General features: G+C 39.7%; 1 long non-coding RNA gene across 2 annotated transcripts; it reads right to left on the bottom strand.

Moving 5' to 3' along the window:
• Positions 1-12384: 12384 nt before the first annotated feature.
• On the bottom strand, positions 12385-24829 carry LOC146892164 (uncharacterized). 2 transcript variants are annotated; one of them, XR_015004749.2, is made up of 4 exons: positions 24605-24829; positions 20160-20219; positions 19055-19813; positions 12385-15741 (listed from the first exon to the last, which is right to left on the bottom strand). It is a non-coding gene; the product is annotated as an uncharacterized LOC146892164 (long non-coding RNA). The 2 variants fall into 2 exon arrangements; XR_015739499.1 differs by having other exon boundaries at positions 12385-12850.
• Positions 24830-25223: the final 394 nt, after the last annotated feature.

The following is a 25223-nucleotide window of genomic DNA, read 5'->3' as shown; positions in this document are numbered from 1 at the left end:
GTCAGTGTTTATCACAGAGGGAGTGTTCCGGAGCCAATATTAGAGTACCACCATGATTCACTCGAAGAACTGAAGGTAACAGTTGGTGGCCACTCCTGAGTTCATGAGCCATAGCCGCTCCCTCCTCCTTTATAAGCCCCACCATGTCGCTCAGGCAAACTCATCGCTCTCTTAAAAGACAAAATGTTAGTTCTGGCAGAAATGACCAAAAGATAAACAAAAAAAAAAATACAACTCATGGGATAACCAAAACAGACTGGCCACTCAATCCAACCACAACGTTGAATGGTATCTGAGATGTCAACACAGACTGAGAGAATTAGAGACAGTCCAAAGTCAAGGACACAGATGGAGTGGACAGCTCAACTCTCAAACTTTCAGGATTTTAAACTAAGAAGAAAAAAAATGAGGAGGACAGTGGGCAGGCACATAGGGTGAGTTGAAACTGTATTGTGTAATACTTCAGCCAGGTCACTCCTATTTAAAAAGTAACATATTGCAGCACCTTCTTCATGATATATCATCTTCCTGAATTTCCAGTATTCTAAATTTGTGTCTATCCTGTATTTCTATACCAGAAATTCTTTCTCTGCAAATCACTTAGAGAAATGGAGGTGTAGGTGTGTGTGTGTGTGTGTCTATGTGTGTATATCAGTCTGTGGGTATCTACATCTCTGTGTCTCTGTGTTTCTGTGTGTGTGAGATAGCGCAAGAGAGATGGATGAAGGTAAGAAGAGAGGTAGAGGAAACACAGAACTAAGTATATGAAAGAAACCTTTAACACTTTCACAATATTTTTGTTGTTCTTTGAAAATTTTGCACATTAATACAATATTCTGATTATATCCACCCATCATTATATTTTTCAATTCTAACCTCAACTCATTTCCTCCCAACTTCATGACCTCTGTTTTGCTTTTTGTTTTTGTTATTGAGAGACCCCTGAGTCCATCTGGAACTGCCCATATGCCCTTGGGTGTGGGGCTGTCCACAGAGATATGGGTAACTCACTAGCATGTCCCCAAAGGAGACTGACTCACCCTCCTTCAGCAAACATCGATTGTCAACAGTTCTTTGCCAAGGGTGGGACCTTCGAGTCCCTCCCCCTTCTATGTTGGGATGTTGACTAGTATGACTTTGTGCATGTCTTGGGCAGTTAGCTACAGGTACTGCAAGTTGATGTGTACAGCAGCTATGTCGCATAGAAGTAAGCATTTCACATCTCCTCTCTTTCTCTTCCAGCTCCCCAATCTTCTCTGCTCCCTCTTCTGTGGTGTTCCCTAAAAAATCCTTGACATTGTAAGGTTTGTAAAAAGTAACATGCCTATAGGCTTGAGGTTAAAATCGTACTTTTTTTTTTTTTAAAAAAAATAGTAGCAAACTACTGGGAACTTAAAAGTTAACTTATATGTGACAGTGTGAACCCAATGCCAGAATAAGAGGTAGTTATGGACAGCCAAGGATTGTTCAAGATGTACTAAGTTTATATTATTGTATTATTTAGGCCAAAAGTTCAGAGTCCATTTGGACCCAAATTTTAACAGGTACAGAAAGACAAAGGGAAAATGACAAATTCTTCTTTTTATAGACTAAGAAGAATATGTATTCTGTAAAGAGGTAAGGGCACTGGAACTAAGGTCTCATGTAAGTAATTAGTTGGTGAATTCCTTTGCACCACTAACTTAAAGAGATCTGATCTAATATCTAAATCTGTTACGATGAATGAAGAACCAGAAAAACTAAAGAAAATATTTCACCGTGGCACAAACATTTCTCAGACGCTGAAAATTATATGACAGTACTCATTGTGTTCCCGTGCTATGGCATCCACTAGAAGACTCCTGAAGGCCTGCTTGTGCATGGAGGACAAGTATGAACAAAGCCATGCCTTTGAATTTGTGAACCAAGAATTGCATTTCACACCAAGACCTAAAATGTTTTTGCATCACAGGAAGGGTTACTATATTTCAAAAGGTAAATTTCAGTTATGTTCGACTTCACACAAATCTGTGGAAGGAAATTAATTTTGAGATGTTTTTGTGTGATGGTGTGGGTTGAAACAGGTTCTACCAAAATACATGCTGAGGTTCTGGTTTCCAGCACTCAAGGAAGTGAACGTCAGGTTCTAATGTCTAGCACCTCATATAGTGTCTGTAGACAGAATTATCAAAGATGATTAAAATTGAGGTCACTGTGGTACCTTTATCTAGCATGGCCTGTGTAGGAAACATAGATTAGCACACACACGGCTGAAAATGGAAGAGCACACGAGGATGCAGGGAGACGATGGGAGCTTGCGGGCCGCAGAGTGAGGCCTAGGAACAGTCAGCTATGCTGGTGCCTTGATTTTGGATTCCTAACCAGCATAAAGTGGGAAAATATGTTTCTTTTGTGGGACTTCTTAAACTTTACCACTCATGACCCCCCTTTTTTTTCTAATTTTTTAATGAATGCCAGGTATATACATGTATGAAATATATAAACCAAACATTTATTAAATACAGTAAATTCACTTAAAAACAACTCTGTGGTACACATATGAATTTTACAATTTCTTAAAGATGAACACAATCCTGGTATGGCTGAGATATATAGTACTTTTTAACTTTTTATATAAATACTAAAATAATAGCAGAATATTCGATACTATAGGACACAGGGCATTGATATTTTTATTCTGTAATCATCAGTGCTAAAAATGACACCTCATATAGATATGCATTTCAATATGGCAAAAGTATGTTAAGGGTACTTCAAAAATTTCTGGAAACTCCATACTAATCCTAAGTCAAAGTTCATTTGGTGACTTTTTCTGGAATTCAAGTCAACTCAACAGTAGTTATTAGAACAAAACAGAATCATACAATGTATTCCAAAGACACATATAATTTGATACTTACATGCTAAGGAATGATGGCAGGGAAGGACCAAATATCTGTCTTCTGTAGTTAAACCATTTTGTTTAGAAGATGAAGTTTAATTAACCTAGTTTAGTGTGCTGGGCTAAGGAAGCCTAGCAAACTGGTACAGCTAGTGTCCTTCACCTCAGTGTTCATGATGACTTGTGGCCACTTGTCCATCCCCACCAGCTAATGGTGGACCACACACATCTCTCATGATTCAATGTCATGGATCAAGAGAAGCTGCAATCTCAATGTTTCAATTACATTATTTTTCCAGATACCAAGAAAAATAAAGTCAGAATTCTAGTTCCTTTTCAGTCTTCAAAAGGTAGTGATTATAATAAAATTTGAAAGTCTTGGAAATAATATCAGACCCATTTTATTTAACTGTTTGCAAGAAATAAAAGTGATCCCCTCTTAGTTAACATTTGTTTAATACTCACCCACCTCACATTTCCTTATTTTTTTATTTTTTATATATTTTTTTAAACCTTTTATTTAGAGCCAGCGTTGCCAGGGGTGTTGCTTGCAGAGGCATTTTAAACTGATGGATAGAGTAATGATACTTCACTATAAGCTAATTATTTCCTGAGGAAGGGCTATATCTTTATTGAACACCTCACATGTACCATGACACTCTCCTGTAGATGCTGAAAAACCATACTGAGTAAGACATGGTTTTATCAGGAAGCTTCAATTCCAGTGGAGAAGAAGCACAGCTATCACCCATGCTCTAGACACTCATCAGTTTACTGGGTTAACGCACGGATTGTCAATTTTTCCCCCTATGAAAGCCAAAACAGTAAATATTTTAGATGGTGATGCCTAAATTATACACAAATACTCAAATTTGAATATCGAGACTCCTAACATCTGGCATCAAATTGTGGGACAATTTGCAAATGTGTATTGTTCTAATAAACTTGACTATGGCTGCCAAGATTGAAATTTCATCTACTTCCCATGCTTTGAAATCATCTGGCTTGATTCTCACCTTTTTATATTATAAAAATCACTCTTTGCTGGGCATCAGAGGTCTTCTGCAGAATGAGCAGCTAAATTGAACACTGAGAATAAATAAAACCAGTTCTGGTACTAAATCGATGAGCGTATTCTTCTAGGTGATTCTCACTGAGGAGTGATAGGAAATGTTTGCAACAATATAGCTTGCTGTCTGTGAAGCTGTCTATCTGAATAAAAGCAGCAGAGGAGAAACATGAGGGGCAGAACATCCTGTATCTTTCAAATCATATGCTCGGGGGACTGCCCCACATTGGGCATCATTTGTTGGTTGACCATACCACATTGGGCTGCCATTTTTTGGGGATCAACCTTGACAGAAATAGCTCTCACCAGGATAGAAGCGTTGGGATTTTGAAATATAGTAAAGAATATAAGGATGTGAATGAAATAATAAGACAGAGAAACATAGGACAGTATTGGGAGGGAAGTCCAGTGAGTACTGAAAGTTTACCATGTTTAATTTCCAACTGCCTAAAATACCCCTGACCCCGAAAGATTGGAGTAAGACAAAAAAACTGCCTTAACATAACACAAGGAAATGAAGGTACCAATTGAAGGTCTCAGGCTACAGTCACAGTTAAACATTCTGTTGCTGGAACAAAACAAGTTACCAAGTCAGCTCACACCCTAGACCAAAGCATTTTGTAGACAAACCACTCCCTGGGTGGAATCCAAAGTTATCTCCATAAAGGGAACTGGAACTTAGTTGGATCCTTAGATGTTTGTTTGAGGTAGAAACAGATCTACTTCTCTGTTCCTGGAATTCAAGGGCTGGCTATTAGCCACACCTGTTGACAATAACCTTGAGGAAACTCTCTGGGCAACAGCTAGGTGGGACCTTTGTTTTCAGGTGGCAGCACAATAACCTTGAAGGAACTAGAGGAAAGTTCTAACTCTCTGACCTTTGGTCGCTGTGGAAACATTTTCGGACCTCCCCGTCATACAACATACACAAACACCCCCTTTCCTTACTGAAAGGACTGGGTTCTCTCTGCATAAAAGCTGTTTGCTGTTATCACTGCATCATTCCCTTATGGGGCTACAAAAGCAACATATGATACCCCCCCTTTTTTTTTTGGTGCTTTAGCAAATTCATTCCATCAAAGCAAAAGCCTTGGGTTAAGTTGGCAATGATTTGGGAATCGTTGCTGCTGTTTAGCTCCACAGGCACCTTTATTTTTCCATTTGATTCTGTGAAATACACAGGATAGGGGCCCCCAAATCTTTCATGATCTTTTCTTAGAACAAACATTGTTTCATCATGCACATAAAAAATAAAGTCTCAAATTTAGAAGAATAAGATAAAGGCATATCTAACAGTGTATTAGTTAGGGTTTCTGTGGCTGTGATGAGATACTATGACCACGGGAACTCTTATAAAGGAAAGCATTTAATTAGGACTGGCTTATAGTTCAGATATTCAGAGCATTATCATTATGACAGAAAGCACAGTGGCATGCAGGCAGACATGGTGCTGGAGAGGTAGCTGAGAGATATCCAACTGGATTCGTAGGCAGCAGGAAGGGACAGTCACACTGTTCATGGCTTGAGCATCTGAGATCTCAAACCCCAACCTCTAGTGACACACCTCTCCAACGAACTCAACCCTCCTCCAACAAGACCATACCTTCTAAGAGCGTCACTCCTTATGGGCCTATGGGGGCCATTTTATCCAAACCACCACAAACAGTAAACATTATTGCCTAAGAAATGATTTAAGTACTCATATTCTGATCTGAGAAAAAGTATTGAGTGTATAATGGTGAATCAATCCCACACCAGTTAGGTTTTAAAGGGGATATTTATTTTGGGGGGTAAAACTTACATATACACAAACCGTCAGGAAAGGAGCCTGGTCGCTGGAGTAGGAGCCGGAACCAAGGGCCAGAACCAAGAGGCCGAGCTGGGGCTTGCCGCTCTTCTTTTAAAGAGAAATATACCATGCCCCAGCGGGCTGGTATTTCAGCGGCTATTGGCTGACAGAGTGGAAGGCGCTCCCACAGCACTGTGGGCTCGTGCTTCAGCGACTATTGGCTGAAGCAGCGGAAGATACTCCCGCAGCAAGTGTAATGTAACTTATTTGAAAATATGATAATTTTCATTATTTGGTTATCAAAGTGTATGTATTTACATTATTTTTGAAAGGAAACTATAGGAATTTTAGTTTTATTTTGTTTTACCTAATATGGGTAATAAAACAGACCAATAGCATTTAATTTTAATTAGTCTGAAATTTGTTTAGATGCAATAATAATACAGCAAGTTAAAAAGCATATATTCAGTGCTGGGGTTTAGGCAAGAGGTCTTATTGATAACCTTAGTCAATGCTCTATGCCTACAATTCTAAGACAAGCATGGCCACTAAGACAGGAAGTACTATTGGGGTTGAATCCTCAAAGGTTAGTAAGCAAATGAAAAAAGCAACTCTTGCGTTCATTAGGAAATAACCCATAGCCTGGAAGAAAGGATCACGTTCCTAATGAGTAGCCACTAAAACAAAATGAAGCAAAGACTAAGCTGGCAAGGTCATTCATGCCGCTTTCCCCAATATGGATCTTTCTGGCAAGATAAATTCCTGCCGGACTATTTGATATTTCAGCCAGTAAGTTCTAATATAGTATCAGACCTAGGAAAATTAGAAAAATTAGATTGGGTGCGACCATGTCTCACTGTGTCTTCCTACATGAGAAAGAAGAAACAATTAGGGTAAATTGTTCTGAATAATTGAAATGATTATGAGCATGCTGTATAACTGAAAAATGCAAAGGGAAAATGATTCAGTAGTAAAAGGTTGAACACAAAGAAGAACATAAAACTGTAACAACGAGTCTCTCTACGAGCACATTCTCCAAGTGAGCCATCTAGTTAATAGTCATTGCTTCCAACATCATTAACCAATGGATGGTGATGTAACAGAAAAGTTTTGACCACAGTTATTAAATTCTACAGCACAATTTTCACATTAGATGCCATCCTATTGACCACAAAACAACTTAGAAGACACAATCCAGTTCGCGTCTAATTCTCAAAATCAAGAGTTCATTTTCTACTATAAAACTCCTCTGCTGCAGTGACTTTCCATCCTGTTCTCATTGTCTGTTTTCTTTCTGGATCCCAGTCCTCCCCTCCCTGCCTGCTAGTTCTAATTCTAAATTGCTCTGGTCTCCTGGCATTGTTCTGACATTTGCCTGGCAGAACATAAAACAACAAACATGTTCAATTTGAGTGGTTTCCTGCAATGTTATTCTATCAAACTGGCAATTTCCAAAAGGATTTAGAATCGCGCATACAGTTCCTCATACACAAGGTGGCCTGACAGGGAACGCCAAAGCAGGCTATACTCCTAACAGTTTTACTTTCTGCTCGTATGAAAGCATCCCTTCCTCTCGGGTTCCTTTTTGTGCCTCTCTGCATACTTTAGATGCCTTCTAGGGGCCACAGAACACTGCAGTCAGCACTCTGAAACTCAAAGTGTAGGACACTTTGGTATGTACGGCGACACGGAGAAAGAATATTTTTCTCTGGCAGACATATAAAGTAATGAAAGGTTAAACAAGATGTGTAAATTGCAGCTGATGGATTGGTGGCCTCACATAAGGATCTTATGCAGAATTCATTAAAGCGGGCTGTGTTCATTTCTTGTGTAGCTATTTCTTGCTTCACTACCCACGTACGCCATTTCCAAGATGGTGGCAGCTATAGAAATTTTATGATTTGATTGTGGTTTGGCTTGAATTCAAATTATAGGGTCTGAAATTGATCAAATTAGACATCTAGTGCCTCAGGCAGGAACAGTATGTGCCAATGTCAATGGTGGCAAGATGTACTGAAACACTAAGTTAACACAGACTTAGTGTAAACTCGCAGGGCTTCTGGCACTCACTTCAGGGCCACAGAATAGGAAAGACTGTAATGGTTTTTGCATGTCCTGGTTGTATCATTGTAGTTCTCAGAAGGCTAAAATCCTCCAATGCAGCAACATGGGCTTCTTGAGATTAATTCCATACAGACAGCAACCAGACCCTTCATGTTCCTTTGTCTGCAATAGTGCCCTGTCTACCGGGCTGATCCTGATTCTCCTTCAGCGATAACGTTCATTCTTCTATTTCATGTCACAGTTTGCCACTGGGTTAAAAGATGCTTCATTTTTTTTTTCTCTAAACTAAGAGAAATGAGTTTATGGATCCTGACCCAGATGTTATTTGAATAAACAAGCCTTCACTATTTTTTCCCTTTGATACAATGATACAAAGCTTTCTCGCTTTACTTCCCTTACACATGCTGTCTCATATCCTGAAATCTAGCAAGCAAAAATGACTTCCAAAACAACCTTTGGGCTTCATGCAGCGTGACAACATGGCCTGTTGGCAAAACAAGTTGGCATCAGTCAGTGTCCTCAATAGTGCACTGTCAACAGCTGTAAACCCTAAGCTCTGGAAGGATTTCCCTCAGCCTGTCCTTGCCTAAACTGCTGAGCCCTGCTGGCTATTAGAGCAAGGAAAAAGTTACCCCCTTGCCAGTCATGATCCTTTAGATATTGATCTGTAGTCTGCTTTTCCTGCCCGACTCTAAGGCACATCGTTTCTCAGAAAGGGGATGAGCAAGCAGGGATGGTGTAGGAGGAAGTTACTGACTAGGATTCGGTTGCCTGGCAATTCTGTCTGCTTGACAACTCACGGCATGCCCTTGAGCAAGTCATTCTGCCTCTGGAGACTTTAGTTCATTTGACCATTCACTGAAGAAACTACAGTCATGATTTAGTAACTGAAACAGTCACTGAAATCTCATGCTGAAAGCATTTTAAAATTTGAGTTACTGCTATAAGTATCGTTGAAATGATCAAGTAGGATGTCTGTAAATCTATTTCTCTTATACAGATAGCATTTCCCCTGTTTTCTTGATATTTTTTATAGCCATCGCTTTACTATATGCATGTGAACCAAATGATTACTTTGGGGATTTGGTACTTTATGTTGTACTTTGGTGTGAGTTAGATCTCAAATAACTGTGGGCATTCAAGAATAATTCTCATCCTCATTTTTTTTTAAAAAATGTGAAACTGTAGAAGAGACTGATTTGGTGATCTTTATTATCTCTTCCAGTTTGTTATACTGTGAATAAGTTCTCGCCCCAGCCGGGCAATTTCGAGAAAGTCAAAAAAAGTAAATGTAGAAGTAGTCACAACTACATTCTGCCCTTTGCATGGCTGCAGGCTTGCCTTAAACCTGGAAACTCTCAGAGTTGGGTAGCAGGGAAGTGAGTTAGTTATTGTAGATTTTACTTTTCATTAAGTATACCCATTTTTAAAAAATTAATTTCCATGTCAGAGATCATGTGTATCTTAGACGACTTTAGATGTTTAGCTTGGGTGGGTTTTTTCTAGTTAAAGAAAAGGTAAGATTATAACATCATTTAGCAATAACACGCTATTTCATTTAACATTCTGTGTGCTGCTCCGAGTCCTTCACTTAGACGTAAAAATATGAGAAGTATTTGTTAATGTAATTTCCTTATTGAGTCTTTGGGAATTTTGCATCATGCACCCTAACTCCGCTCACCTCCCTGTTCCCCGTATCCTCCCCTCACCCATGCAGCACCCCCACAAAAGTAAACTTAAAAAAAAACCCAAAATAAAACAAAGTGAACAAACAAACAAAAACAAGAACAAACCAAACCAAGCTAAAAAAAAAACAAAAACAAAAACAAAAAACTACATCTTCGTTTCTCCTTCTTTCCCTTCTCTCCAACACCTCTTCCATCATCCTGGTGACATTGGGATCAGTGTCACATAGAATACCCTTCTGTCCAATCAGCTTTACTAGCAAATAATGTTCATTGCTGTGAGTCACCTGTCTGGTTCAAGGCCTTTGGTTTCTGGGATACCATCATCATCGGATCCTCACCGAAACTCCTCTGGGATATCCTGGAGCCACCCCGAGTCACAGAGATACTGCAAGTACTGCTACGCAGGACCAGTTCCTGCATGAGCTCCAGCAGGTAGATGCTAGGTAGGATGGGCCAACCCAAGGCCTGTGGGTGTGGGTGGTAGCTGAGCTGGTCATTCTGGGCCACTGGGGTCACCTGCCTCAGGTAAAGGAACGGAGCCAGGTTCCCTATGTACACGGCATCAAAGTCAGTTCCCTTCACCCATGGAGAGGGGCGGGGCTATCCCTTCTAAAAGCAGAGGTCAACTTTCCATTGAAGGTTGAGGCCAGGTTTCTTGCTGAAGTGTCCAGCAAGAGGCAGCACCAGGTTTCCCTGGGCCAACGAAGGGCAGGGCCTGCTCAGTATGGCCCTCTGATGTCGTCATGCATGGTTTCTATGGCCCCCTGAGGTGATTCGTAATGTGGGCTATAGACATTAAGACAGACCCTGGCTGCAGCTGGACCACGGACCTAGCCATGGTCTTTGGCAGCAGCTTGGGCCTGGATCACATCCTGTTACTGGTGAAACCACTGGCCACTCAGATTTTGATGGTTCTGGTGGCAGCATGGCCCCCAGACACCACCAAAGCCTCAGACTGCTGCCTCAACCCCGGGCTTCTGTGTGACCTTTGGTCACAATACAGAATTTAATCTTAAGCACAGACCCTAGTCACAGTAGGACCACAGACGCATATCTGGGCCTCAGCAGTAACCAGGTCTGGATGTCACCATTGCCCCAGGAGGAAGCACATGCTCCTCAGATCCACTTCTGATCTGAGGGATCAGTGCTGGGTCACTGCCCCAGCAGCAGTGTGACCCCTGACCTCCTGCATCCACATGACCTTTGATGATAACAGGAGTCTTGGATATCAACATAGACCCTGGTCTATAGGGTCATGGACCTAGACATGGCCCTCAGCTTCAGCTCTGGCCTGGAGGTCACCATAGCATTGAGTAGTAGCACAGGCCACTCAGGTCTGCATGGCCCAGACTGTGCCTTGGCCCTCGGACACCAACGTGGACTCAGGCATCCACACAGCCCTCAATGGCAACAGGAGCCACATGCGTCCACCCAGATCCTGGTGGTTATAGAACCACAGGACAGCAGCCTAGGTCTGGATGACACACACCATGGCCCCAGGTGGCAGCCCAGGCCATCCAGATCCTGCTACAACATAACTCCCAGACTCCAACAAGGCCACAGGTTGTGGCCCAGACCCTGGGCCTCCATCTGTGCCCAAGTGGCCACCTGGGCCACAGACTTCAACATGGACTCCAGCTGCAGCTGGACCAAGAATCAGGCGTGGCTCTAGGCATCAGCTTGGCCAGGTCGACATCCTGGCTCCAGGTGGAAGCAGAGGGGTATTTTTAAAAAAACAAAGGATGACTTTTTCCTGGCCCAGTCCAGATGGCGGTCAAATCAAGTGAACTGTCACCCTTAATACATAAATCCCACCTTAACAGAAGATGGGGGCCTGGGATCTGCAGTTTTACTGAATCGCTAAGCCTGAGCCATTCCAGTTATATTCTTGGCTTGTGTTCTGTGCATCTTTAATTCATCCCAAAAATTAAATAAGAAAAACATGTTTCTATTACAGCAATATTGAAGTTGTCTTTCTTTTCATATGTTTATTTTCTCAGTTTCTGAGTTTAACTTTTGTAAAAAAAAAAAAATCCCATTTTGTTTCTTTTTTTTTTGCAAAAAATCCCCCCAAAGTAAAATACACATAGAGATAAACATGAACCCTAACGTAGAAAGTGGTCCATACTTTTAAATAAATTCATTTCAGAGAAGATTTAAAACAGCATTTGTGACTACAAATATTTTAAATGCTGTTTCAAACATCAGCCTATACAGATATAGATGTGCACACACATGTGCACGCGCACACACATTTCATGCATGCTGCTAGGTCTTGCTTTCAACTTCTCTAAGGAATAAGTCAAGTTAATCACCACGGGAAATTGGGATTATAGTTGCCCTTTTCTCACAAATTTTCTTTTATCTAAGAAATTGAACTTTTTAATATGACATTCTTGTTAATTCCTTGAACATCTCATGCAGTATATACTGATGTATTTGATGTATAGATTTGATGTAACTCCTGCCAAATCTGCCTTCATCTTTTCACTATACATTTTTTTTTAAAAAAAAACTTTTCTATTTGTAAGAGGCTTGCTTAAAATGAAATCTGTGAAGTGTGGCATGACAGGTCATGGCTATAATTTCAGAAGTCAAGAAGCTGAGGCAAAGGGGATTGCCACAAGTTCAAGGCTACCCTTTGCTGCAGAATACAGTTAGAAAAAAAGAAAACCTTGTCTCAAAAGTCGTTTTCCAATACATAGAAACTGAATTATGTAGTTTTACGATTAAACTATAGATTTTTGTATCATAAAATTTGTAAGCACTGTAGATGGTGCTAACCCATAAAGTAAATAAATAAAATGAACATTTATTGACATCTACACATTCTAAATGCCTAGACTAATTTGATAAGTCACGATATTTGTTGTGACTTCCTATAACACAGACATTTGTCAATAGTGCCCTTAAATAGATTGTATAGCTTCGTATTTTATAGCTTATAGAGATTATTAGCCATGATCCCATAAAAGAACTAAAAATTATTAACATCCAAGACTCCATTTATTGTACAGGATTGTTTTGGCTAGCCTGGGTTTTTTGCTTTTCCATATGAAGTTGAGTACTGTTCTTTTGAGGTGTGTGAAGAATTTTGCTGGGATTTTGATGGGCATTGCACGAATCTGTAGATTGCTTTTGGTAAGATTGCCATTTTTATTATGTTAATTCTACCCAAGAGCATGGGAGATCTTTCCACTTTCTGGTGTCTTCTTCAATTTCTTTCTTCAAAGATTTAAAGTTCTTGTCATACAAGTTTTCCACTTGCTTGGTTAAAGTTACTCGGAGATAGTTTATACTTTTTGTGGCTTTTGTGAAGGGTGATGCTTCTCTGATTTCTTTTTCGAGCCATTTATCATCTGTTAAAAGAAGGACTAATATTTTTTGAGTTAATCTTGTATCCTGCTACATTACTGAAGGCGTTTATGAGTTGTAGAAGTTTCTTGGTAGAATTTTTGAAATTGCTTATGTAAACTATCATATCATCAGCAAATAGTGAGAGCTTGACTTCTTCTTTTTTCTATTTGTATCCCCTTGATCTCCTTTTGTTGTCTTACTGCTCTAGCTAGAACCTCAAGAACTATATTGAATAGATATGGAGAGAGTGGACAACCTTGTCAAGATACCATTTGAATAATTATCATTAATATAAGAGCTATCTGGTCCAGAAATGCTGGGTGACCTTCTGATTCATGTATAATGTCACTGCTTGAGCAACCTTTATCAACTAATAGTGTCTTAAAATTTAGTTTCTAGTCTTCACTCTTCTTCGGAAGTAATAAAATGTAAGGGCTTAGACATTCATAAGAAAGCACAAGGGGATGCAAAGTCAAAATATTGTGACATGATTGATTATAGGTGCAAGGGATGTACTTTCATGATAGAGTCATCCTCAATTGCAGAGCAAATTCTAGACCAGCCTGGGTGATATGAATGTTGTGGAATATTCTTTTAACTATGCAGTGAAGTGTTAAATTTGTTTGTGTTGGATTTGTTTAATGATGTAAGGATGTGTGTATGTAATTTTGTAAAGATGTAATATATTTGTTTCACCTTACCTGTCTAAGGTATCTGATTGGTCTAATGAAAAGCTAAATGGCCAATAGCTAGGCAGAGAAAAAATAGGTGGGGCTGGCAGGCAGAGAGAATAGATGGGAGGAAAAATTCTAGGCTTGAGAGAAGTAAAAAGAAGAAGAGAATGAGGAGAAAGAGAGAGACATGACTGGGGCCAAAAAGCAGGCAGCAGTTAGTCAGCTAGTCATGAGAAACTGTGAAAGATACACAGCAGGAAAGAAAAGTAAAAAGCCCCAAGACAAAAGGTAGATGAAGAGAAATGGGTTAAGTTAAGTTAGAAGAGCTACCCAGAAAGAAGCCTAAGCTAGGCTGAGTAGTCATAACTAATAATAAGTCTCCCTGTCATGATTTGGGAGCTGGTTGGTGACCTAAAGGAAAAAGCCTGGTACATATAAGAACCTAACTTCATCTCCCTCTACATGCTCAAAAAAAAGGCAGTATTGCTGTTATTACAGTCTTATTGCAAATAGGTCAGAGTGCTCAAGCATCCTTTACGTATCTTATGAACAGAGTGTATGCAAACCATTTTACTCAGTACCTTCTATTCACTAAATACAATGCTGGATATTGCAGATGGGCAGAAGAGAAAGGGAACCTTAGGACTATACAAAATGTCAGGAACTAAAACAGAGACTACAGTAGCAGTGGCAGTGTGGGAAAATAAAGGCAGCTATGTGTTGTGCTTCAGAGTACAAACTCTGGATTCAGCTGCATGGATTAGAACCCCAGCTCTGTCATGTGTCCGCTGTGTTTCTGACTTTGATCCTTTTTCATTAGTGAAACTGAGAGTAATGATAACAGTGCACATCTCCTAGGCAGTAATGTTGAAAAAATTTGTTATGTTTATAAGTTAGTTCCAAGCTTTCAAAAATGATGAGAAAGAAGGATACTGTTTTGATTCACATGACTAATTTCTTTCTTTCTTTTTTTCTTTCTTCCTCTTTTTTTGAGACAAGGTCTCTCTTTGCAGCCCTGACTGGCTTGGAATTCACTATGTTGACCAGGCTTGTCCCGTACTCACAGAGATCCATTTGTCTATGCCTCTCAAGTACTGGGGTTAAAGGAGTGTTCTACTATGCCCAGCTAACACAACTAATTTTTAACCGTGAGAAGAAAGCAATGTTTGAAGAAGGAGGTGTGGCTGCTTCCCACTGCCCGCCTGTCCACCCCATGTTGGGCGCCATACATAGTAGGAGCTGCGGGCAGACCTGCTTTTCATCCCACACGGCTCCCACATGGCTAGCTTAGCCCAGGAAATAACAACACACAAATTGTATTCATTTAAACACAGCCTGGCCCATTATCTCTAGAGAGTTAGTTACTGGCTAACTCTCACACCTTGATTAACTCATTTCTAATAATCTGTGCAGCACCACGAGGTGGTGGCTTACCGGAAAAGATTCAGCATGTCATATCTGACCTGGTGGCTGGCTCCATGGCGTCTGCCTCATTGCCCTCTTCCCAGCATTCTATTCTGTTTACTCTACCTACCTAATTTTCTGTCCTATCAAAGGGTCAAGGCAGTCTCTTTATTAACCAACGAAAATAACACATAACAGAAGGCCCACCTATAGCACTTCCCCTTTTTCTATTTAAACAAAAAAGAAAGACGTTCAACTTAACATAGTAAAATTACATATAACAAAACAGTTATCGAGTAAGAATTACAGTTACAATATTTATATCTATTTTATCTTTATCATAACAATGGAAAATTATAACTATAACTAACCATTCTTCAACTCCATCAAAGACTCCAGAAGGATATAATATTATCTAAGTAAATAAGAAGTAAGCAACTTCCAAAACTCTAAAAATGACAGAGATATTTTGCTGCCTGGACAGTCACTTAAAGTTCCTCTGTACCATTGGGGCATCCATCTTCAGCCTACAGGCCCATAGTATCCAGAGATATTTCCATGAAGCAGGAAATTTCAAAGGCAGTTCAGTCACTATCTGCTGTGTCCTGCAGAATGTCTCGCAGACTCTTTCATGAATCAGGAACCCCGAAAGATCATCTCACCTTTAGACAAGTTCAGCAGTCCTCTCTCTGCGGGTTCTCTGTGTCCAGTTTATGCAACAGTCCAGGCAAGAACAGTTTCTTGCCCAAATGGCTATCAAACTTCATAAGGAGCCTCTTCGATGACCATCTTCCTCTTGAAGTAGATTGGTGCTGCTAGGAGCAGATGTGTCTCATTGTCATGAAAATCGCTAAGTTATTAAAACATTAAATGCCATGTTCTGTAGTCTTTGAAAGATATGAAGAATGCCTATCTGAAATATATCTATGTACATCTAGAAAATCAACCTTGGATCCAAATTTTGACGTCGAGGTATTTTCAAAACATCTATCTTGGATTAGTTCGGCAGCATTTATAAACAAATATCTCTTAGCAGCTGTTGCTCCTTCCTCAGCATTCAAACAATTTAAAGAGAGCATAATAGCATACAGTATCAAGATTCTCTGTGTATCTCCCATCTTTTTGTGGCTTTATTTTAACCTCTATTTCTTTTATTTTTAATTTTACTTTTTGAGACAGGTTCTCTGTATATCTTTGTCCTGGAATAAGTCTGTAGACCAGGCTGTCCTTGAACTCACAGAGATCTGTCTGTCTCTGCCTCCCAGGCATTGGGATTAAAGGCGTGTGCTACCATACCTTGAAGTCACAGAGGTCAATCTACCTCTGCCTCCCAGGCATTGGGAATAAAAGTATGTACCACCAGACTCAACCAGTCTATTTCTTTTTTATTTTTAATGACTTTAACCTTTAGTCTGCATATATTTTTAACACATAGTAAACCATTTAGAGGTTTTCTTCCTCTTTGAATCTGTCTTTACTGTATATCTCTCTTTTTGTGACCACATGAGCCTTTAATTTACAAAGCAATATGGAGAGCCATGGCTTTGACAGCTAGATCCAGCCCATTCCTTAGCTTTCTAGCCTCACGGCTGAGATACAGGCTATAGGCATTTTTATCAGCACAACACTATGGCATTTCAAGGTCCCTGCCAGCAAGCAAGCTGCATCATTCTGCTCATAGACCACACTCAGTTGGACTGCCTGCCTGAAAAAGTCAGAGTTTACTCTGGCAGGACAGCCCAGAAAGCCAACATTTTAAAACAGCACAGCTTTCTTCATGTTAAGGCTGAAAACCCGAAAAGCATGCTTTCAGCTTTTCATCGACACCGTTTAAGTGTTTCGTGGCAGGACCTCTTAAAGGAGCTACAAAGTTTTGCAGCTAAAGCTGAGTCAGGAAGCCTCTCTTAGATGAGAGTGCTTGCTTGCCTCTAGCAAGCAGAGCAGACCTGAGAAATTGCTGCTACCAACAAAACATGCTTTACTCTATTCTTTCCCAAGCTTTCTCAGGCTTTCTGTGGATGAAGTTATCCATGTGGGCGCCATCTGTAGAAGGAACGGTGGGCCGCTTCTCATTGCCCACCCGCCCCACATTGGGCACCAGATGAAGCTGCAGGGCAATTGGTAATGAAAAGTCCCCAGACTATCTAAATACAAAATATACAGCTTTAATAAACAGAAGTAAGACTTACACCAGCTTACACCAGAATACAAACGTCTGGACGCAGGAGCCAGGTGAGAGAGAGCTAGCGGGAGCACTCTCGCAGGTTTATAGGCAAGCATTAGCCTAAGGGTGACACGCCCCACAAATAGAAAGTGATTGACTGAACTCCCCTATCAAATGTTATTCATACTACACATTTACCCCATTTTGCTGGAGACAGACACATAAGAATTCTTCCATTTAACTCAGTGGTTCCACACACAGGTGGGATTCTGTTCACAAAACTGTTTGGCGGGTGTGATGCCATCCTCTGGCTTCCTCAGGCATTAGGCATACACAAGGTACATGTACATATATGCAGACAAACACTCATACACATAAAATAAAAAAATGAGTAATTCTAAAAGAGAAATCTAATAAATAAAGTATTTATTTATTCCAATAAAGTATTAATTTGACTACGTGATATATGGTAGACTGTTGTAAGGCACCTTACTTCCCTCTGGAACCCCACCTTTTGACATTCCTTGAGCATATTAAAACCCTCCACATTGTAAGACCCTTCTTCATTCAAAGCTTGGATTTTTGCACTTCCCTTTGAATCTGAACTCGTTTGTGTCACCTCCATCCAAGAGAGCATGCTGGAGGTCTCACTGGGCTGGGTCCAAAGTCCAGGCTTTATAAGAGGCACACTTTACATTTTCTGTCTCATTCTAAGAGATGGCACAGGGATAAAATTCTGACCACACACGACCTGTATTTTATGAGAGAACCCAAGCTAGTGATGCTAAGAGTCCCCATGTAAAGAGAGGTGCTTACCTAGCCTCTGATTTCTCAAGCAATTCCACCTTGGGAATGAAAATACAACAGAAAAAAGTCTTCAGGGGTGTCTAGATTTAGTCACCTTCTTACTGTAGAGTTCGGCTCATCAACCCTCCAAATTTGTGAGCTGATAATGAATTACTGTCCTCAGTGGTTAGTTTTGGGGTTGTTTCTCATGAACTTCCCTCTTCTCCTGTCCTTTCTAAGTTACCTGAAGTTACGCAAGCAATTTCAGCTGTTTCTAATCAACGTTTCCAAAAACCCTTTCCCTGTAATTAGCAACTTCTTGCTCCAAACCTGAAAACTCGACGGGGTCGTTACACCTTATAATTCCACCTTTCATTAGTCACTGCCTAGTGCAGGTATTTACATATCAAACCAAAGAAGCACTCTAAGTGTGCTCTACACTGACTCCCCCTCTTCTCCTGCTTTACAGGTAAGAAATATAGGTGAAGAAAGGTAAAGGAACAAAGACCAAAGCACTGGCAGCTACAAGTCTTGTAGCTCAATCTCATGAACTCCGGCTCTTGATTTGGGAGAATGTTCATGGTTCGTCTCTGCCTAGTTTATCCACCCCCCCCCCATTCATAGAGCTCTTCCTAGGTACCAGGTTTCCTCTGTCAGGTCTCAGGTCTGTGGGGAGCTCCTCAGAGACAATTCACAGGTCAGCTGAGTCTCATTCAGTGCCCATGTGAGTCCAATTTTATCTGTACTGTTTTATTTTGGGTACAATATTTACAGATATCGAGAACAATCTTTTTAAATGTGCTATTTTAAAATGTATTAAATGTTTATTTATTTCCTTTATTATTGAGTATAGATTTCTTTAATAAAATATATTGATTACTTTCTCCTCCCTTGAGATCTTATCCTCCACAATATTCCCAGTATCGTGAGTTGTGTGTTATACATGCAAGTAGAATATACTGAGTATTTCCTGAATGAATGAGCAAATGTATGAATCACTCTCCTGGCAGAGGGTTTTGTTGCTGCTTCTTCTGCTCTACCTGGTCAATAGTGCTTGCTTCATGCCTATTTTACCATCACAAAATAATCTCTTCCCCAAGAAGAAATGTGCATCACACGAAGGTGATATAATTATATTATAAACTCAAACAATAAAAATTAGTTATTAAAAAATGTACCTTCAGGGCCCTGTAGCTGGTGACTCATTTGACTGATGGCTCGTTTATTCATTCATTCAAAATCCAAGCATTCAGTAGTGATCCGCTGAGATGCCAGTGTGGGGTGAGGCCCTGGGGTTCAGGGAACATAAGCCAGCCCTGATGTCAGAAACTCAAGTGACAACTAGATAAAGAAGTGAACACCAAACACCAGGATCACTAGAGCAATAACAGAGAAAAGCACAAGGCACAGAATAGGATAAACTCGGCCTTCCTGATGCCTCAAAGGGCTTCAAAGGCCTAAAATAGTCACTAAAGAGGAACACATCTTCAATAACACATATATACAGAGTGGGTAGAATGATCTTTTGGGAAAGGACTCATATGATGTACTATCTACTATCCTCTGATTATCTGCATTGGAAGAAGATAGCTGAACTCACGGAGTGCCTCCTTACCCATCAGTGTTGGTATAACTTCAGCCCTTCTGAAGGTTCTGAGTGTATTTGAGCCACCCTCAGTCATCAGGGTTATTTGAAAGCACCCTTCCTTGTCAGAACAGGGCCCCATCTCCACGGCCCAGATCCACAGGAAATTGATCTCTTGAGTGTGTCACAAAAGTATGAAGCTCTTCAAGGTAGAGTATAGTGTTACGGTGCAGGTGCATTGCCCAGGTGACGTGTTGATGGCAGGGGCAGGGAGGAAGCCCTGCTCCCTCTCACAGTTGCAGACAGAAACGCTAAGGCGTCCAGAAGGACAAGTGGCATGCCTGACATTCTTCTGTGTTGAAAACAATGAAAGGTGGGGAAAGTAGAGAAAAATCAAATTTCTATGAAGAGATGTCAGCAGTAAGTTTAACGCAGGTGCAATAGTCTCCAGACAAAGAGCACTTTGTTTCTACTGCGTGTGGCTCCATCCAAGCCTGCCCTCGCCTCTTCCCTGCTGCGTGCTTTTCTTTTTATCAGTGTGCAGTAGCTGGAAGTGGTGATACTCTCCTGAAGCAAAAGCATTTTTAGTGTTCTCAGGACACCCGTTGAAGAAGTATTAACTATCCCCTCCCCCACTTGACTTTATTAGCTAGAGCCAAGCTTCTTCTACCCTTAAGATCAGTTTCTTTAAGCTTTACCTTTCTTCATGGCTCCTATTACTGTGACATGGTTTCTTTATCATTCATATTCTCTTGAGTCTATAATTTAATAAAGAAAATAACAATAGAAAACCAAACATTGACATTAGCAAGAGTAACACATTTATATATATATATATATTTATATATTTATAATATATAAATAATTTAAAATATATATATATATTTTTAAAAAAACTTCATTGGTAAAGAAATAAAAGGGAATATAAGACGTAAAAGAGCAAGTAAATTGTCCTTTCCTTAGGCCCTCCCAGGCAGAGTGCCGGCATACTTGACTAGGTGGGTCACTTTCAGATTGGTTTTAAATGCTGAGTCACAAACTCCCCTCTTATGATGGTTACTGGAGTACACTTTCCAATGCCACTAAAGAAGCTGATATGCAGGCCTCACTCAACTCTGTGAGTCACCTTACCAAGCCGTTGATGAGCATGCCAACCTCTTTGGGGCAGTGATTCATTTAGTAAGAAATAGATAAGTGATAGGCTGTGGCTGTCATGTGCCTCCTTTTCGGGGCGAACCAGCTTAGAAGCAGAAGTAGTGCTCCTGAACCAGACTACTAAGCAGTAGCTTAGCTAAGCATAGAAGGGACTGCAAACAGATGGACACATACATCTGTGAGGGCCACAAGAGTCTCAAAGGTATATTTGAATCCTGATTGGCATTTCTGTTTCGTTCCATCATCCTTTTGTCAACCTTGTAAGACCTATCCCCTCCGTATTCGAGGTGATATTTTGAGGACAGATCAAATAAAACAAAGTCGAATTTGGGGTACAATGTCATGGATTATAAAAACTTAAGACAGATTAAAGAGATTAAATTAATAAATACATAAGTTAACCTAAAATGTTTGCCTTACAAAGGACACGACAGGAACAAGTTTGTTGTGTGACACTAAAGAACACTATGGTTTAGAGGTGTGTGTTTCTGGAATACATTTTTCTTATTGTTTCTATTCTGAAACCCAATGGTTATTTAATAATAGCTTCATGTTGCTAGGTTCCCCTTATGGCTAAACCAGCATCAGACAATAAACCCAAATAATTTTAGAATATTATCTAAAAAAACTTCAATGAACAAATAAATATTTAAATCAGGGGGAATAGTTTCTTCCTGACTCCAGTCCTCATAAAGTGTCTTGAACTTAGGAAAAGAACAAAATTTATTGTGTGTGTGTGTGTGTGTGTGTGTGTAGACACATATTTAAATTAGAATCAAACAACTGAAGTAGTGCTAGCGAATTTCAACTTTTCATCATTCGATTATTTATTCATTATTTATTTAAGAAACATTTGTTGAAACTCTGTGAAGTAATACTCATTGGTTTATAGACTAAAGCATATAAAGTGTGAGAAAATTAGGTTCTTGCCATTGATGATGTAGCAAAATGTAGAAAAATATTGTTCTCTTTAGATTTACTTATTTTATAGGTATAAATGTTTGCCTACGTGAATGTACATGCACATGTGTATGCCTGGTGCCCTTGCAGGTCAGAAGGTCTCAGGTTCTCTGGGAACAGGAGTCACAGATGGTTGTGCATGACCACGAGGATACACAGATCTGAATGTCTGGTTTTGTAAGACTCTAAAGCTGGTTTTGTCACTATGGCTCTGTACTATAATTTAAAGTTGGATATGATGAAACACAAAGTTTTATTTTTGTTCAGGATTGCTATACCAATATTGGGTGAACCTCATGTAGCTTGAACCTTGTGAGGTTTAACAGGTTAACAGTATTTTTTTAGGATAGCTAATCTGTCCTAAATTGATGGAGGAGGGTTATCTGTCTATTGTGTTATTTTCATTGGTCAATAAAGAGACTGCCTTGGCCCCTTGATAGGACAGAAAATTAGGTAGGCGGAGTAAACAGAACAGAATGCTGGGAAGAGGGCTATGAGCCAGACGCCATGGAGCCAGCCACCAGGTCAGACATGCTGAATCTTTCCTGGTAAGCCACACCTCGTGGTGCTACCACGAGATTATTAGAAATGGGTTAATATCAAGATATGAGAGTTAGTCAGTAACTAACTCTCTAGAGATAATGGGCCAGGCAGTGCTTAAATGAATACAATTTGTGTGTTGTTATTTCTGGGACTAAGCTAGCCGTGCGGGAGCTGGGCAGGATGAAAAGCAGGCCTGCCCGCAGCCCCTTTCTACACTAAATAGTGGACAATTTACAATAGACCACCAAATGTTCATGACAGATGCAGATATCAGTCATTGGAGAAAAACTCCACATTAGATATAAATATTTTAACTATAATCCTTGCTTGATACTGGTCTTGTTATATGTAATTATACTTTGTTAAAGTTAAATAAATGATAAAGTTAAATGATATTTAAGATCTACTTTATCTTTCATCATAACTAAGGAAACCTATATTATTGCTATCTATTCTTCAACTCTATCAAAAATTCCAGAAGGATATAATATTGTATAAGTAAACAGGAAGTGCCTTGTAAGCAACTTTCAAAACTCTAGAAGTGATAGAGACATCTCGCTGCCTAGACCATAACCCAAAGTTCTGTATCTTTGGGGCATTCAGTCTTCAGTCTATAGGCCATAGTATCCAGCAGATTTTCCATGAAGCAGGAAATTTCAAAGACAGTTCCACCTATATTGGCAGTTTGCCAGTCACTTTCTTCTGTATCCTGCAGAATGTCTAGCAGACTCTTTCATAAAGCAGGAACCCTGAAGGATCATTTCACCTTTAGGTAAGTTCAGTATTCATTTTTCTGTGGGTCCTGCGTGTCCAGTTCACACAACATATTATCACGCAGTCCAGGCAAGAGCAGTTTCTTGCCCAAATAGCTACCAAACTCTATACATAGCCTCTTTGATGTCCATCTTCCTCTTAAAGTAATTGGTGCTTCCAGGAACAGGTGTGTCTCATTGTCATGAAAAGTCCTAAATTGTTAAACATTTTAAATGCCATATTCTGTAGTCTTTGAAAGATTTGAAGAATGCCTATCCTTCTGAAATCTCTGTACATCTAGAAAATCTCACTAATATGACTGCAAGCTTGACTAGTATAGATCACTGCCTATGAACCTATATTTCTCAATCATACATTACATTTTACAACAAGCTGCAAAAACATAATACCTTAATAAACCACAGAAATATACATATAACAAAATTGGCTTTAAATTTGTATCAATAGAGCAAGATCCATACCAATGCAACTCTTTATAGCATATGCCCATTTAAATGTTAATAAACATTTATAGACAGTATTTGGGAATATGGGCATAGGTTCTCTCCAACCTGTTTCTTGCTTTTTGTTGGATGAAGCATTTTTTGGGGTGTTCACAATGACCTTTCAGGGGCTCTTGGTCCATCAAGCCACATTAGTCTAGAAGCAATCCACAGGTTCTCATCTTCTATGGATACAAAAGAAGAACCTCTTTTCCAAAGCAACTTATCCTTAGACTCAAACTTTGAAGTCAAGAAACCTTTAAAATATCTATGCTGGTTTAGCTTAGGAATGCATACAATGAAATGTCTCTCTGTACTTAGCTCTTTCACAATCAAAAAAAAAAAAGAAAACACAATAATATACATAATTCAGACTCTCTGTGTATATTCCATCTTTATGTGGTTTGTTTTACTCTACTACTTTTTAATATTTTATATCTTTATTCCTTTAATCTATGACTTTCTGTACTTTGTCTTTTGAAGGCTTTGTTTTGTTTTTTTAAAAACCATTTATAACTTTTTATCACTCTCTATACTCTTTTTCTCTCTCCCAAGCCTACATACATTTATCCAACACTGTGACCCATTTAGAGGTCTTTTTTAACTTGATTTGTCTTTACTGCATATCTGTAATTGTTTTCTGACCAGAAGCACTTCTTAAAATGCTAAGTGTCCTTACTAAGACTATATCTGCCTTTTCTTTTGGCTCTGCCTAGTCCTACAGGGTGGGGCAGAGGTCTGTGTTAGTGTGAGCCCTGCTTACAGTCCCAGTTTTCAGGGCACACAGCAGGTCTATGTTTCCATTAAGCAAGTTGTAGCACTCTGCTCACAAACCCCATTTAAATGCTTGGCTTCCTGAAAGACAGGGCCCAGGTAGCTGCCTTTTCAAAACCACAAGGAGATTTTTCTGCTACTGCTGAATCAGAAAAACTTCTCTTAAAGGAGTCATGATATTAAGCCATGCTTAACTATGTATTTTTGTTTCTAGAATTCCTTTTCAAGCTTTCTCAGGTTTTTATATGGATGTAGTAACCCACATTGGTGTGTCAGTTTGTTGTAGGAAGTCTCTTGCTTGTTCCTCACTGCTTAGTCCCAAAATAATCACACAGAAACTGTATTAATTAAATCACTGCTTGGCCCATTAGCTCTAGCTTCTTATTTGCTAACTCTTACATATTAATTTAACCCATTTCTATGAATCTATGTATCACCATGTGGATATGGCTTACCAGCAAAGTTTCAGCATGTATGTCTCTGATGACAGCTCCATGGCTTCTTCTTGACTCCTTCTTCTTTCTTCTAGAATTCAGTTTAGTTTTCCCCACCTACCTCTATTCTGCCCTGCTATAGGCTCAAAGCAGCTTCTTTATTAACCAATGGTATTCACCGCACACAGAGGGGAATCCCATGTCAGTTATGGATAATGATCAGGAAACAAGCTAAACAAAGGAGATTAGATTCATAATTCTTATTTTGAAAAAAAGCGGGGAGGGAAGTGCTGGGCGACAATGGTCTTATATCCTGTAAAGGTTTGTCAGTTGTACTGGTGTAATAAAATGCTGTTTGGCCAGTAGCCAGCAGGCAGGGTGACCAGAACAGGAGAATTCTGAGAAGAGGAAAGGGTTATCACTGCAGTTGTAACTCTGATGCAGAAGAAGCAAGATGAGAATGCTTTGCTGATAAGAGGTACCAAGCCATGTGGCTGACACAGACAAGAATTATGGGTTAATGTAGGGTGTAAGTGTTAATAAGAAAGCCTGATCTAATAGGTCAACCAGTTTACAATTAATGTAGACCTCTGTGTTTTGTTTTGTTTTGTTTTTTGAGGGCGGTACTGAATGGCTGCCA

This window comes from Myodes glareolus, chromosome 12 (assembly GCF_982192425.1).
Source record: "Myodes glareolus chromosome 12, mMyoGla1.1, whole genome shotgun sequence".
In the NCBI taxonomy this organism is placed as follows: domain Eukaryota; kingdom Metazoa; phylum Chordata; class Mammalia; order Rodentia; family Cricetidae; genus Myodes; species Myodes glareolus.
Note: the sequence above shows the minus strand (reverse complement) of the source record. Positions and strands in the feature narration are given on the sequence as shown.